Source organism: Trachemys scripta, chromosome 10 (genome assembly GCF_013100865.1).
Source record: "Trachemys scripta elegans isolate TJP31775 chromosome 10, CAS_Tse_1.0, whole genome shotgun sequence".
Lineage (NCBI taxonomy): Eukaryota > Metazoa > Chordata > Testudines > Emydidae > Trachemys > Trachemys scripta.
In genome coordinates this window covers 13,478,913-13,492,067 of record NC_048307.1, presented here as the reverse complement: position 1 = coordinate 13,492,067, position 13,155 = coordinate 13,478,913, and the positions used below count along the sequence as shown (strand labels likewise).

General features: G+C 43.4%; 1 long non-coding RNA gene across 1 annotated transcript in view; it reads right to left on the bottom strand.

Moving 5' to 3' along the window:
* Positions 1 to 4,464: 4,464 nt before the first annotated feature.
* LOC117884417 overlaps positions 4,465 to 13,155 on the bottom strand; it is a 91,896-nt gene continuing 83,205 nt past the window's right edge. The window contains exon 2 of the long non-coding RNA XR_004647556.1: positions 4,465 to 5,257. This is a non-coding gene — a long non-coding RNA (uncharacterized LOC117884417). The remainder of the gene's footprint in view (positions 5,258 to 13,155) is intronic.

The window sequence follows — 13,155 nt, the reverse complement described above, 5'->3', positions numbered from 1 at the left end:
GTGGCGGGCGCCAACAATTTTTCAAGGCTTATTTTGTACTTGTACCTTAAATAATATGAAAAACATCATATTTATTATTACATAATATATGAATCCACAGAGAAGAGAGAAGCCGCGAGGACAGAGAACACCGGCGCCTGCAGCCCCAGAGTACTCTGTCCCCAGCAGGCTCAGGGCCCCGGCTTCTCTCCCCTGCTGGGCACTAGGTGGGCCCCGCGCCTGCCTGGGACTGAGAACACCGGCGCCTGCAGCCCCGGAGTTCTCTGTCCCCAGCAGGCGCTGGGCCGCAGCTTCTCTCCGGCTTAAGCTGTGGCCCCAGGCCTGCCAGGAACCAAGAACACCGGCGCCTGCAGCCCTGGAGTTCTCTGTCCCGTCAGGTGCGGGGCCGCAGCTTCTCACCCCTGCTGGGCACTAGGCGGGCGCACATAAATGCCCCAGTGGGCACCATGGCGCCCATGGGCACCGCGTTGGGGACCACTGCTCTAGCTTGTTAGAAGTCGACATAGATACATTTGTACCTTGCAGGATTAAGAGTGGCTGGTCCACATTTGCAAAGGGGGCATCAAGATACTAGATATCCTTTTTTAGAAGCATTTTGATTTTTGAATGCCTCAGTGTGGTATGGATGTCAGCCTTATAGATCAGAGATGACAGGAACACTAGATACTGGGCTTTCATCATCAATTTGTCTTACATATGACACAAACAGCCACCTAGCTAACTTTGAGCCACTACCAATCTGTGTTAAGGGAAAGGAAATAGAGCCAGCTAAACAGTATATTTAAATGTCTGGGTTTGTTTCTTTCTTTTTTTTCTCTTTACAAATAAAGTGACAGACTGAAAAAAGCAGAGCCTGGGGAGAAGAAAGCAGTTAGTTTATTTTTTAGTGACAGCAAATATTTTTATTATGGTATCCAAAACCACTTGATGAAAGGGGGATGTTGTTTGTTAGCCCAAAAGAGAAGCAAAACAGCACCTTAAAAGGCTTCTTGGTTTGTTTCCAGTACATGTGTAGGAAGAAGATAATGCAAACATGAACCATTGTAGCGCTCTAGTATAAACAAAGGCCTAAATACACTACAGGTTTTATTTTCCCCTTGTCCTTTTTGATTGGCATTTCTCTTCAGGTGGTAATTTCGAGTAGCTGGTGGGGAGTACAGAGAAAGCAAATCAGAACTCTGACAGTGAGAAAATTAACCACTTAGCCCTCTAATTCTTTTCTCCCTCTTTCCAGTGTTGCTTTGTGTAATTGCAACAGAGTGAGCCGTAGCAAGGCCAGAACCCATCTAGATACTGTATTCTACTATATCCACTGCAACATGGGTATGCTTGTGCGTAAGTGTTGGCACTAGAGGTGCTGGGGGGTACTGCAACACCTGCTGGCTTGAAGTGGTTTCCATCATATCCAGTGTTTACAGTTTGGTTCAATGGCTCTCAGCACCCCCAATTAAAAAAATTGCTCCAGCACCCCTGTGCCTGTAGCAAAGAGAAGGAGGTGGATTGAAGAGAGATGTCTGTCTCCCTAAGTCACAGAAATTCTATCAGCAGGAGCTCAATATTCACACTGACTGCCCCATCAAGCTACAAACAATTCCCTTTAAAAGGGACCATGTAAAGCAAAGTATCACTGCAATCATCCACTTCCCCAAAGCATGATCACAATAGTCAAAAGTAAGATGAATTGCCATAATCTTTGGTTCAAAAAGGAATTTAAAATGGTCTCAAGGCGATCATGATGCCATGATTTTACTTACAGTACCGCTACCTTGACCCTACTTTATAACCTATGCCATGCTTCACCCCTGCAGCCCTATTTAGCACACTGAGCATGGGGAGGGTAAGTGTAAACAATTTCTCCTGTAACATCTGTCAAGCAAGAGATAGGCTTCCTGTCTGAATGTCACACATCGAGTGTCGTGAAAACCATTTGCCAAACACTTGCACTGACTTCTCAGAACAAGCAGCACCAGTGCTCACCTCTTGTTTTCTACAAGGAAGTGTGCAGCAGCAGCCAGCATGCTCAAGAACAAATAAATGCCTGGTTCAGCTCCAAGGGGCTTTCCCCCTTGTTTCCTCACAATACACAAAGGAGCTAATGTTGTTTAAGAACAGGGCAAGATGACAAATCTATGCATGCGCTCTACTTTGTACAGTGTCTGAACCTGCTGGTGCAGGGTTTTCTTATTAAACATTTTCTGGCAGCGGCAGTCCAAATTGGCAACCATTTTATTCACTCTGCACAGGCCCGTCGAGTTCTCTGAGAACGGCAGGGGGAAAAAATCAATTGTCCCACGGAGGGATTAAATCAGGAAATATCAATTTGACTGTTAAAGTGCTAGGCTAGCTGGCTGGCTTGCCAAAAACCAAATCCCAGCAGTGGGACAGATTCTCATTTTTCTTAAATTGGTGTATATCCGGAATAACGTCATTAGTTTCGATGGAGAAATTCGGATATCAGTCCTGCTGATGTACGTCAAGAAGTATTCCACTGAACTCAGCAAAGCTGGACACACACATAGTTCAGTAGACTGTGAAGCTGTGGGGGTTGATGATATATTTGTTTGAAATAGAACCATTAGAAGAAGTCACACATGTCAGTAACAATCAGACAGGTATCAATCAAACATTCACAATGGACCTCTAATTTTTGTTGGGACTTCTATGTGCTGCTGTAATATAAATAATAAATACATCAGTAAACATTCTCTTTATCAGGGAACAAGATAACCTGAGGACATAGTTATAAAAGAGATGGTGCTAGAATGGATGAGCAATGTAGGTAACTGATTTAATAAGGACGCAAGTATTTCCAACCTGAAAGAGCCTTCCTGTTACATACTTATCTCCCTTACTCAGTCGGAGGTTTGCCATCATTAGGGAGGCATACTTGAAAGCTAATCTGGAGAGTTACAAGGAATTTGCAATAGAAGCTGCTACTGTGAAGTTACAATCTGATAATGGGAGAAAAACCAGACAGCGAGTCATTGTCTTCCTCCTCCTTATTCAGCCATGACTTCCTGCTGCCTTTCTTCTGTATTGAGTATTAGGGCTAAGAAATATGGTATTGCAACTGCATTAAAACTCCTCTGAAAATGTAACCTCTGACATCATCGCCAGCTCCTGGTGGAAGCCTATTTAAACGACAATAAAACGCTCAGGAAGACCCCAATTCCTACTGTTTCCTGTCATTAAAAATATATACTTCCCTGACTGTCGTAAGGGTTGTAGCGTATATAAGCTGTCGTACTGCACATATTCAGAACATGGTGTTGTTCTAGCTGAGTGATGTGGGCAAGTCGGAATTCTTTCTTTCAGAATAAATAGGCTCCATTTTGTGATTCTTTATTTTAGATGTAAATATTTTCTGCAATAGAAGTGAGGGAACATTGTTTGTATAGAACACGGGTGGCCAACCTGTGGCTTCGGGGCCACATGCGGCTCTTCAGAAGTTGTTATGCGGCTCCTTGTCTAGGCACCGACTACGGGGCTGGAGCTACAGGCGCCAACTTTCCAATGTGCCGGGGGATGCTCACCGCTCAACCCCTGGCTTTGCCACAGGACCTGACCCCCCCTTAACCCCTTCCCTCCCCCCTGAGCCTGCCATGCCCTCACTCCTCCCCCCCAACCCCGAGCCTCCTGTTTGCCACAAAACAGCAGATCGGGCGGTGCAGGGAGGGAGGGGGAGGCGCTGATCGGTGGGGCTGCGGTGGGCGGGAGGCGCTGGGAGCGGTGGCGGGGGGCTGATGGGGGGCTGCTGACGTATTACTCTGGCTCTTTGGCAACGTACATTGATAAATTCTGGCTCCTTCTCAGGCTCAGGTTGGCCACCCCTGGTATAGAATGTGGAACTGCAATAAGTGATGTCCCTCCAAATCAAGAAGATTTGAAAGCTATGTTCCTGTGCTTTTATGTTGTTTATTTAAGTTCTTTCTAATTTATAGCACTGTTTTCATAGATTCATAGATTATAGGACTGGAAGGGACCTCGAGAGGTCATCGAGTCCAGTCCCCTGCCCACATGGCAGGACCAAATACTGTCTAGACCATCCCTGATAGACATTTATCTAACCTGTGTTTGAAAAACACAGTAATCAAATTTCATATGAATCTTTCAATTTTATTTTATTATTACTGGGGGTTTTTTAATTTGGAAAAATTCTAAAATGTTTACTACTTTTTTCAAGGATCAAACATTAGGCAAACAAGAGCTCGTCAGGGAACCCCCCTCCCCTCCCCAAAATTGACACAAATTTTTATCTGAAGTTTTTGGGTGTTTTGAAAATTGTGTTTTCAGGGAAAAAATTCATCCTACTCTCAATCAAAAACTTTCAACTACCTCTACTAATCGGTAAACTCAAGGGACCTTTTCCTCCTACCTTTCTTTATACCTGCTATTTCTGTATCATGAACATGCACCATCTTCTCTACTTACACACAACAGACATATGGTAGGCTAAGATTTAGGTAACAATAAGAACTTGGTTTATTCATGAATAATACTCAGAAGATAGACTCCTTGCCTGGCTTATGTCTGCCTACAAGGAACTACCTGTGTCACTCCTGCTTTATCTTCACTGCAAAAATGGGTATTTCTACATAAAGATTATCATCTCGATGTAAAATCCTCATGGAGATAAGGCACAGGTAGTTTTTACCCTGATATAGCTAATCAAAGTCAATCGTATTCTCTCCACTACCAGGTGTTTACCTCTTAGCCATCTCAGTGAAAGACTTTAGCGGAGACAAGGCACTGTAGTTTTTACCTTGGACTAACTATCTCAGGTTAACTATTCAATGTAAAAAACACACTTTTTTTTTTTTTTTTACAGGGGAGACATAGCCTCAGATTGAGAGGAAGATACACAGAAAGGTTACAAACATATTTCCTTTTAGAGTTTGGCAAGAGTACCTAAGCATGATTTTTCTTTCATGTTAAATTCAGATGGGCTCTGACTGTGTAATCTTCCCTTTGCTCATGGTGGTAGTATAATTTTACATATAGAATCACAGAATAGTAAATTAACTGTATCAACTGGAAATAAACTTCATTATGGCTCCCACAAGGGGCCTGATCCAATCTCTTTGAAAGAAATGCAAAGGCTCCCCTTGACTTCTCTGGTCAGACCCTTGCAGTTTTCAAATTCTTTTTCTTTCCCCCTGTATTATCTGCACAAGGAAACTGCACATATCTTAAGTCTGTTTATTCCAGTTGTCTTTGTCGTTTTCTTCTCACTATTCCAGAAGTGTTGGAGGCGCACCTAAAATGTAAAACCAAACAATTATTATGTCGGTTAAACTTTATTATCTTAACAATGTAACACAGAAGTGTGGCAATGCTTACTTCTCAAGTTTACATTAGATAGTAAGGACCAAATTTAGTATTGGGGCAACTCAATTGACTTCAGTGGAGTTGCAACCAGTTATACCAGAGCTGAATTTGGCCCCATTTCTATAAAACATCCATTAATTTTCATTTGCAGTCTGATCATGTCATAATTCACTTTAATATTCACATGCACTAACCCAAGGGCGTGTATAATTATTACTCCTGTTTCATCACGTAAGGGAAAAAAATCACATTTGAATAAAAGTGTGTGGAGAACTTGTTGCTTTGTTTATATGAAGGTGTTTACAAGCGATTAGCTAGAGGCCTTCCTAAATGAGAGAATTCTGTATGCACTCCAGTAGTCAGCACAATTCAAACCTGATGGGATCATTCACAGAACTAATGTGACTGTCAATGAGTGCAACTTATTTGAAAGAGAGGGTGGTAGTGAAATATTGTGAATATGATGCAAGGAATGGAAAGCAAAGGGGAAACCCTAGTGGACATAAGCTATAGACCAACTTGTCTGGAGAACTGTGATAAAATATATCTTAAACTACTATTCAGTGCCACTATACTCATAAGGCACTTTAACTATGCAGTCATCTGTTGGGAAACAAAAGTATCCAAACATGCATCAGCAACTAATTTTATAAGTTACCTACAGAACATCTTTATGAGCCAGAAAGTAGAGAATCCAAGCAGTGGAGCATGAACTAATTGAATTCAGCATAGGCTTGAATTGGTACACAGAAGGAAGCATTAAAATGGGCATTGCTTTTTAAGAAAGCAAATCATGGGAGAATGAAGAAATCTAGCACCTGATTGAAAGCCCATTGAAGTCAATGGAAAGACTCCCTAGTGGGGTCTGGAGCAGGCCCTTATGAGAGTATGCAATTGAAGGAAACTTAAGAGACATGGGTGTAGAGGAATGATGAAGTATCCTAAAAGCCATCTTAGGCTCAAAATAGGATTTGGTGTTAATTAAAGAAGCATATTTAGCTGTGACATTCTGTGTTCGTTTCCCAGTCCTGAAGAAGAGCTCGGTGTAAGCTTGAAAGCTGGTCTCTCTCACCAACAGAAGTTGGCCCATTAAAAGATCTGACCTTACCCACCTTGTTGCTGCTGGAAAAGCATTCAGTAAGCATTGAATGAGCTATTTCCAATAACACGTAGTTAGAGCAAGTACTGTATGTGTTACCCTTTATACCAGTTAGTGATACACGTGTTCCCACGTACACATTTTTATCTTTTTCTAATTCATGTGATTTTTAAATAGCTGTAAAAATAACTATTAGAAACATAACAATTATCAGATTGTGGCTTCTGCTTATTTATCATATATCTAAAGAAAAGGTTCTAAAATGCAGTGTCCTATAGATTAGGGAGAGATACCTTATGTTTGTGTTTAGAATTAGATCTTCTTTCTTCAGGTAGCAAGATCCCATATTTTGCATAAATGCAGGTGCCAAACAGCTAAATTATTCAGGGCCAAATATTTCCTTTTAGGTCATTGTTATGGCTGGCCAAATACATTTCCTCCCTCTTCATAATGAACGGGAGATACTGAGCTTAACTTCACCTTATCTGAAGAAGAAAGGGCAGCAAATTGGCAAAATGTTCACTTCATCCTCTGTCTCTCTCATGCAAAACAAGATTTTGAACACGTATGACTGGGCACGCTCATGACTTCACTGAGGCAGCTGTTCCCATTCTGTTGAGAGTTGTCAATACAAACTCCTTTTCACATCGTACTGGGTCCTGTGATAGGATTTCTCTTGTTTTGGGACACAAGGTATAGTCTGGTCTCTCTGGCTTAAATTTTCCGTATAAACTCCAATTATACTAAGCCTTATTTGGGGCTAGGGAAAGCGTACAGAGTCCTGAAGCCGTCAAACTCCGCTTCTTCTGCTGGAAGACTTCAGAGTTCGTGATATCAGCAGGGCCTGCGAAAGGTTTGGAGATATAAACTGGTGTAGCTTCATTGACGTCAGTGGACCTTCACCAATGAGCTCCAGATCTGGCCCTGAGTTTGTAGCCTTCCCAGTGTCCATGCAAAAGGTCCTGTTTGGCAACACTATCATGTATTATGCACTTTGCTTTACTGTGTGGAACTGGGAACTTCATGCTGATGCTCCTGCCATTCTTCTTCATCTTCACCAAAGCAAAACAGGATGAAATTTGTTGGGTGGAGGGGGGCTGGGTTGAGCCTTTGCAGAAGCACGCGGCCTCTACAGCTGCGCAAACAAGCAGGGGAGAAGGAGGGAGTCTTGGCCATTGAGCACCAAGCCAAGCAGCTTGCCTGTGTTAATGAGCTGTTGAGCTGTTTGTTTACAAGCGCTGCTAGGCTCTGTTTGCCGCTAATTTAGTCATTACCGTTCCTTAATGTCGTTATATAGCTGACAAACACTTTAGCAGAGAGGGTAGGGCAGGCTACTGAGCAGTTAACAGTAGCCAAGGCTCAAGTCTGCACCTAATAGGTTGCAAAAGATCATCTGTAGGTACTCAACTCACCCCTGAATGGGTGTGCTTTTAGTGCTGTTGGCACCAACGGGAGCAAGTGAATACCCTATCTCCTGAGTATCTTGCAGGAGGCCTACTTTGACGGTACAGAAGAAAGAAAAGACATAGGTTCTGGGATATGCACAGGCTGTAGAGAGTAAAGATAATAAATCAGAAGGGTTCTCCCAGAGTATTAGTCACACTGACAGAGACAAGAGGATAGAGAGGATGCTCAGTGGTCTCTCTCAGGTCATTATTGATTTGGCTATCACTGAGGTTTTAGATGGAATATACTAGAGATGGTCACAACCCAAACCCAGATCTAAATACCTCCTGAACTTTGGGGAAAAGCTGAACTCAGATCCATACCATGTGTCTGGCCCCCATCTGCATAACAGCCCAAACCAAAACCCTGGACCTGGGCAGGGGTGCTGGAACAATGTGTATAGTGGGGGTGCTGAGAGCAGGGCCAGCTCCAGGCACCAGCTAAGGAAGAAGGTGCTTGGGGCGGCCAATATAAAGAAGCAGCACTCCGTCCACTATTGGGGCAGCACGTCCGGGTCTTCGGTGGGAATTCGGCGGCGGGTCCCTCAATCCCCCTCTTTCTCTTTGAGCTGCAGCCGAAGAGGAAGAGAGGGAAGGAAGGACTCGCCGCCGAAGTGCCGCTGAAGACTGGAACGGTGTGAGTAAGCTCCTGCCGAAGTGCTGCCGATCGGCTTTTTTTTTCTTTTTTTCCACCGCTTGGGGCAGCAGAAAACCTGGAGCCAGTCCTGGCTGAGAGCCATGGAACCAAACTCTATAAACCCTGCATATAACAGAAACCACTTCTAGCAGGGGATGCAGCAGCACCCCCAGCACCTCTAGTTCCAGCACGTATGGACCTGGGACTGTATCTGAACCATTACTACTCAGAGTCTACCCTGTAACCTACTAGTTACTGTATTAATGCTGCAGTAGTATTGAAAACCCATCTCACTGCATGTTTCACTAGATGGGCAACAGGTGACATTGTTCGAAAATCCAGTTAGTATTATAACACGCACTGGTGCTAAAAAAATTTCTTTTGAACGTGGCACCAGCCATTTGTGGGCCTATTGGCATATAAAAATAATGCTGCAGCAAATATCTCTGCATGTGCTTGTGTGTAAAAATGCAGCTCCAAATACAGTATTCTTCCCTGTGTATAAAGACACCATGCCTAATACTTGTGCCTGTAAATATTGGTACCAAATCACAATAGGTGAAATTCACTCCAATTCGTGTCTATGCAAGGCCCTCTGCAATGCTTATGCCCCACTTAAACCCACTGGATCAGATCCACAAATAGCCTACATCAGCCTAGCCCCATAGACTGAGGGTCTAGCCCTTAAAGTGGGCCAGAGTGCTTTGGAACATGGAGCCTGGGAACTAGAATACATTCTACCCAAAACCAGATAGGGGAGAAAGAAATAACACTTTTGTAGGGGGTACCTAGTATCAAAATGACACCCACCCTTCATTTCATGTTTATTTACATATGGGGTTGATAGGAGGAATTTACGTATATGTCCCTATGTGATCATCAGTTGTAGGGTCTTCATGCCTGTTGCTGTTTACACTATGGGTACGTCTATGCTTACCTCCGGGTCCGGCGGTAAGCAACTGATCTTCTGGGATCGATTTATTGCGTCTTGTCTAGACACGATAAATCGATCCCGGATCGATCCCGGAAGTGCTCACCGTCGATGCCGATACTCCTGCTCGGCGAGAGGAGTATGCGGAGTCGACGGGGGAGCCTGCCTGCCGCGTGTGGACCCGCGGTAAGTTAGAACTAAGATAGTTCGACTTCAGCTACGTTATTCACGTAGCTGAAGTTGCGTGTCTTAGTTCGAAGTGGGGGGTTAGTGTGGACCAGGTCTATGATGAGGAGGAGTGCCCACTGCAGTCCTCTGATAGTATTGAAACATGTCTTTGTCCAGCTAGTTTGCTTCTCTCCTTTCCTCTTCTACTTCTACTGTGCCACCTATTGCCCACCTCCTCGCGGAGTGTCCCGACCAGTTTTCTGCTGCCTTAATTCCACGTCATCCATCCTACGGCTATTTCTTGGTGACATTTCTAAGCATTTCACAATACAAATGACAATTTTGTGGGGGAAGATTTTGTGTGAAGGGGAAGAGAAGCTTTAGACTGAAAACAATGAAGTCCACAAATTAAGTCTGTGAAGATGCTGGGGGTTAAATGCTGTGATTTGTCCCATTCAGATGTTTTCTCACCAAGTTTGCAAAGCCCTGGTTGGCAATTCCGCAGAGCTCATGCACAGAAGGGAAGTGGGGGTTAAAGGAAGAAATCTGGTAGAAGAATGCGTCCTTTGTGCAGCAATGTTATGCCTTTAACAGATTTATACTGAGTTACTTAAGAACATATCAAATGCCAGCAACTGGACTGAAAAAAGTGAATCACTCTGAATTTTAATTTTAAAATGTTAATAGGCGTTGATCCTGACTTCTACCACACATCACTGTTATAAGAGATATCTCTCCTTCCACAACAGTTACTGCTGCTGTGTTCTGTCTTTTCAGGGTCTTTATTGTGTTGGCCTTTGTAATTGTTTTGGCTCTGTTTGCCATGGCAGGGGCTGACATTCATGGTCCATGAAATCATTATCTGAGCAAAGAGCACTGCTGTTTCATCACAACTATAAATAGTGGAGCTTTTTAGTGAAGCTTCCCCTTTGGATCATTGAGTTACTCTCTCGACCAAATGCCGTGAATGAAACTAAGGAGGATGACAAGCATTTTCCCCCGTGCTAATAGCATTAAGAGTTGCCAGTGCTGATGCTAAGATGTTGATGAATAAGAGCTAAACCATCTTAATGGAACTTGAAATTTCATTGTAATTCCCTCAACTTCAAAATGGCGTCCATATGCTAACAAAACTACCTTGGCAATGGACCTTCAAAGAACTCCTTCCTACTACACCCCAATCAGAATTCTATTCATCATGATAGTATTTTTTTTTTTATTGAGCCCATGGGTAGAATTTCATCTAAGGCACAGCAACTCTAGCAATGCTCTAACCTTAGCTGGTAATGCAAAGAAGGGAGAGTAATGCCAACTAAGAACCTCACTCAGGAAATAATTGAAGCCTGGACTTAAGTCCACCCCCATGCCACAAAGCACTTAAGCACATACTTAAATATTTTGCTGAACTGGGGCCTAAGTCATCAATATCACTTCCTGTAGCAACTACAGTAGGCATAATATGGTTTCTGAAGCAGCCATCCTAAATTCTGCAACTGTCTCTGGCTATTTTTTCCCTCGTCACATTATTCACAGTACATTTTACACATTTTAAAAAAGATTAAACATCTGCTGAAAGGCCCCAGTGAAATTATACTTCAAGGAGGATTGGGATCTTTTCATTTGTTTGTAATTTTAAAATTCCTATTTAATACAAATTCTATATAAACCAGAGGACATAAACTTATCTCCGTACATACACACATACATACATATATACACATACTCTTCTAGATGGACTTATATGACTCATATTAATGCTAATGGGAGTATTTATGCATCAAATGGAAACTGCACATTCTAAATATTTGATTTATTTTTTCAGTCCTGAAATCTAGCTTTCTAATAATCTACTGTTCATTCTCTGTCAACCTGCAAAGACATCCCCATCTGTCCTCTAACTGCTTGATCCAGTTTGAATTAATATGCTCCATACAAATCAGAGACATGCTCTCAAAATCCTGGTTGTGTAGTAATAAAAATCACGGCATGTATGTGAGAAGGACGAAGTGTGATTTTTGTGGTTAAAGCATTGAATTATGCCTAAGAACAAACTGTGGGTCAGGACTCCAAAGCGGGTCGCGATCCTATTTTAATAGGGTCGCCAGGATTGGCTTAGACTTGCTGGGGCCTGGGGCAAAAACCGCCCGAAGTCTGAGGGCTTCAGTTACAGGCCCCCTGCCTCAGGCTGAAGCCCTGGGGCTTTGGCTTTGACCCCCCAATCCAGGGCGGTGGGGCTCGGGCTTTGGCTCCCCCGACCTGGAGTAGTGGGACTAGGGCGGGCTCAGGCTTTGGTCCTCCTCCTTCCCTGGGATCATGTAGTAATTTTTGTTGTCAGAAGGGAGTTGCAGTGCAATTAAGTTTGAGAACCCCTATCTAAGAAGATCTGAGTTCAATATCCGGCTCGACACTGATTTCTTGTGTGAACCCGGGTAAGTCCCTTGTGCCTCTGTTCCTTTGTGTGCCTTGTATAGTTAGATTGAAAGCTGTCTGGGACAGAGCCTGTCTGAGGGACAGATCTTGTGTTTGACAGTGACTAGCACAGTGGGGTCCCAATCTTGGTTAGGGACGCCAGGCACTATAGTAATAAAAGTAGTAATAATCAGGAACTGCAGCCTGGCCTACCACCTTCAGCCTATGGTTTTTTCAGCTAGTGTTGGTTCAATTCTTTGGATGTGAAGGCTCAAATAAAATCTGGAGTGGCATTGGGAATGGTGTTAGTGAATCTCCTCTCTGGAACCAATGCCCCAATATGGGACTAGAGGAGTCAAGATACCTATAGAAATATAATCTTTCAGACAAGGTGTAAAAGTGAGAGCATGTGTGTTTGTGATCACATGCAGCTTTTTGGAAGGGTAGCAGTGTTAAGTGCAGCAAAATGGCCAAATTCAAATTTGGCCAACTACCTTCTACTTTCCTGAAATCCCCCATCTAGTTATAATTGACAATAATCTTCTCGTTCTGTCTTAAACTATTGCAGAGTCTTCCTGGGCACTTTTAAACATGGGCTACATTTCAAAATGGAACTGCACTGTAATGGTGAGATCAGGAGCGCCGCCAGCTTTTCTGCCGTCCTAGGCGGCAGAAGGTCCCTTCCTGAAATGCCGCCCCCCACAGAGGCGGCGGAAGGTCCCGCCGCCGAAATACCACTGCGGTCGCCGCCCCCCAAATTGTAGTGCCCTAGGCAACCACCTAGGTTGCCTAACGGGTTGCGCCAGCCCTGGGTGAGACAAGTAAACCCCCACATAGAGACCCCCATCTTGGAGACATTTAAGCAATTCCCATTGATTCCCCGTCAGGTAAGCAAAGTTACTTACATACTTCAGGGTTTGAGTTGTCACTTGTGAAGCTTGGGGATCCCTCTGAATGACAACGTTGTACAAATGTAACGTCAGTGTCATTCTTGTATGCTTTCCATTAGCTTATAAAGCATGGTGTGATACAGTAAGGAGAAAAGAAGTGATATTAAACAAAAAAAAGATGACCTTTTGATTCCCAAGTCAGTATATTTACACTAGACCTTTTAAAGAGGGCCTAAGAAAACATATCT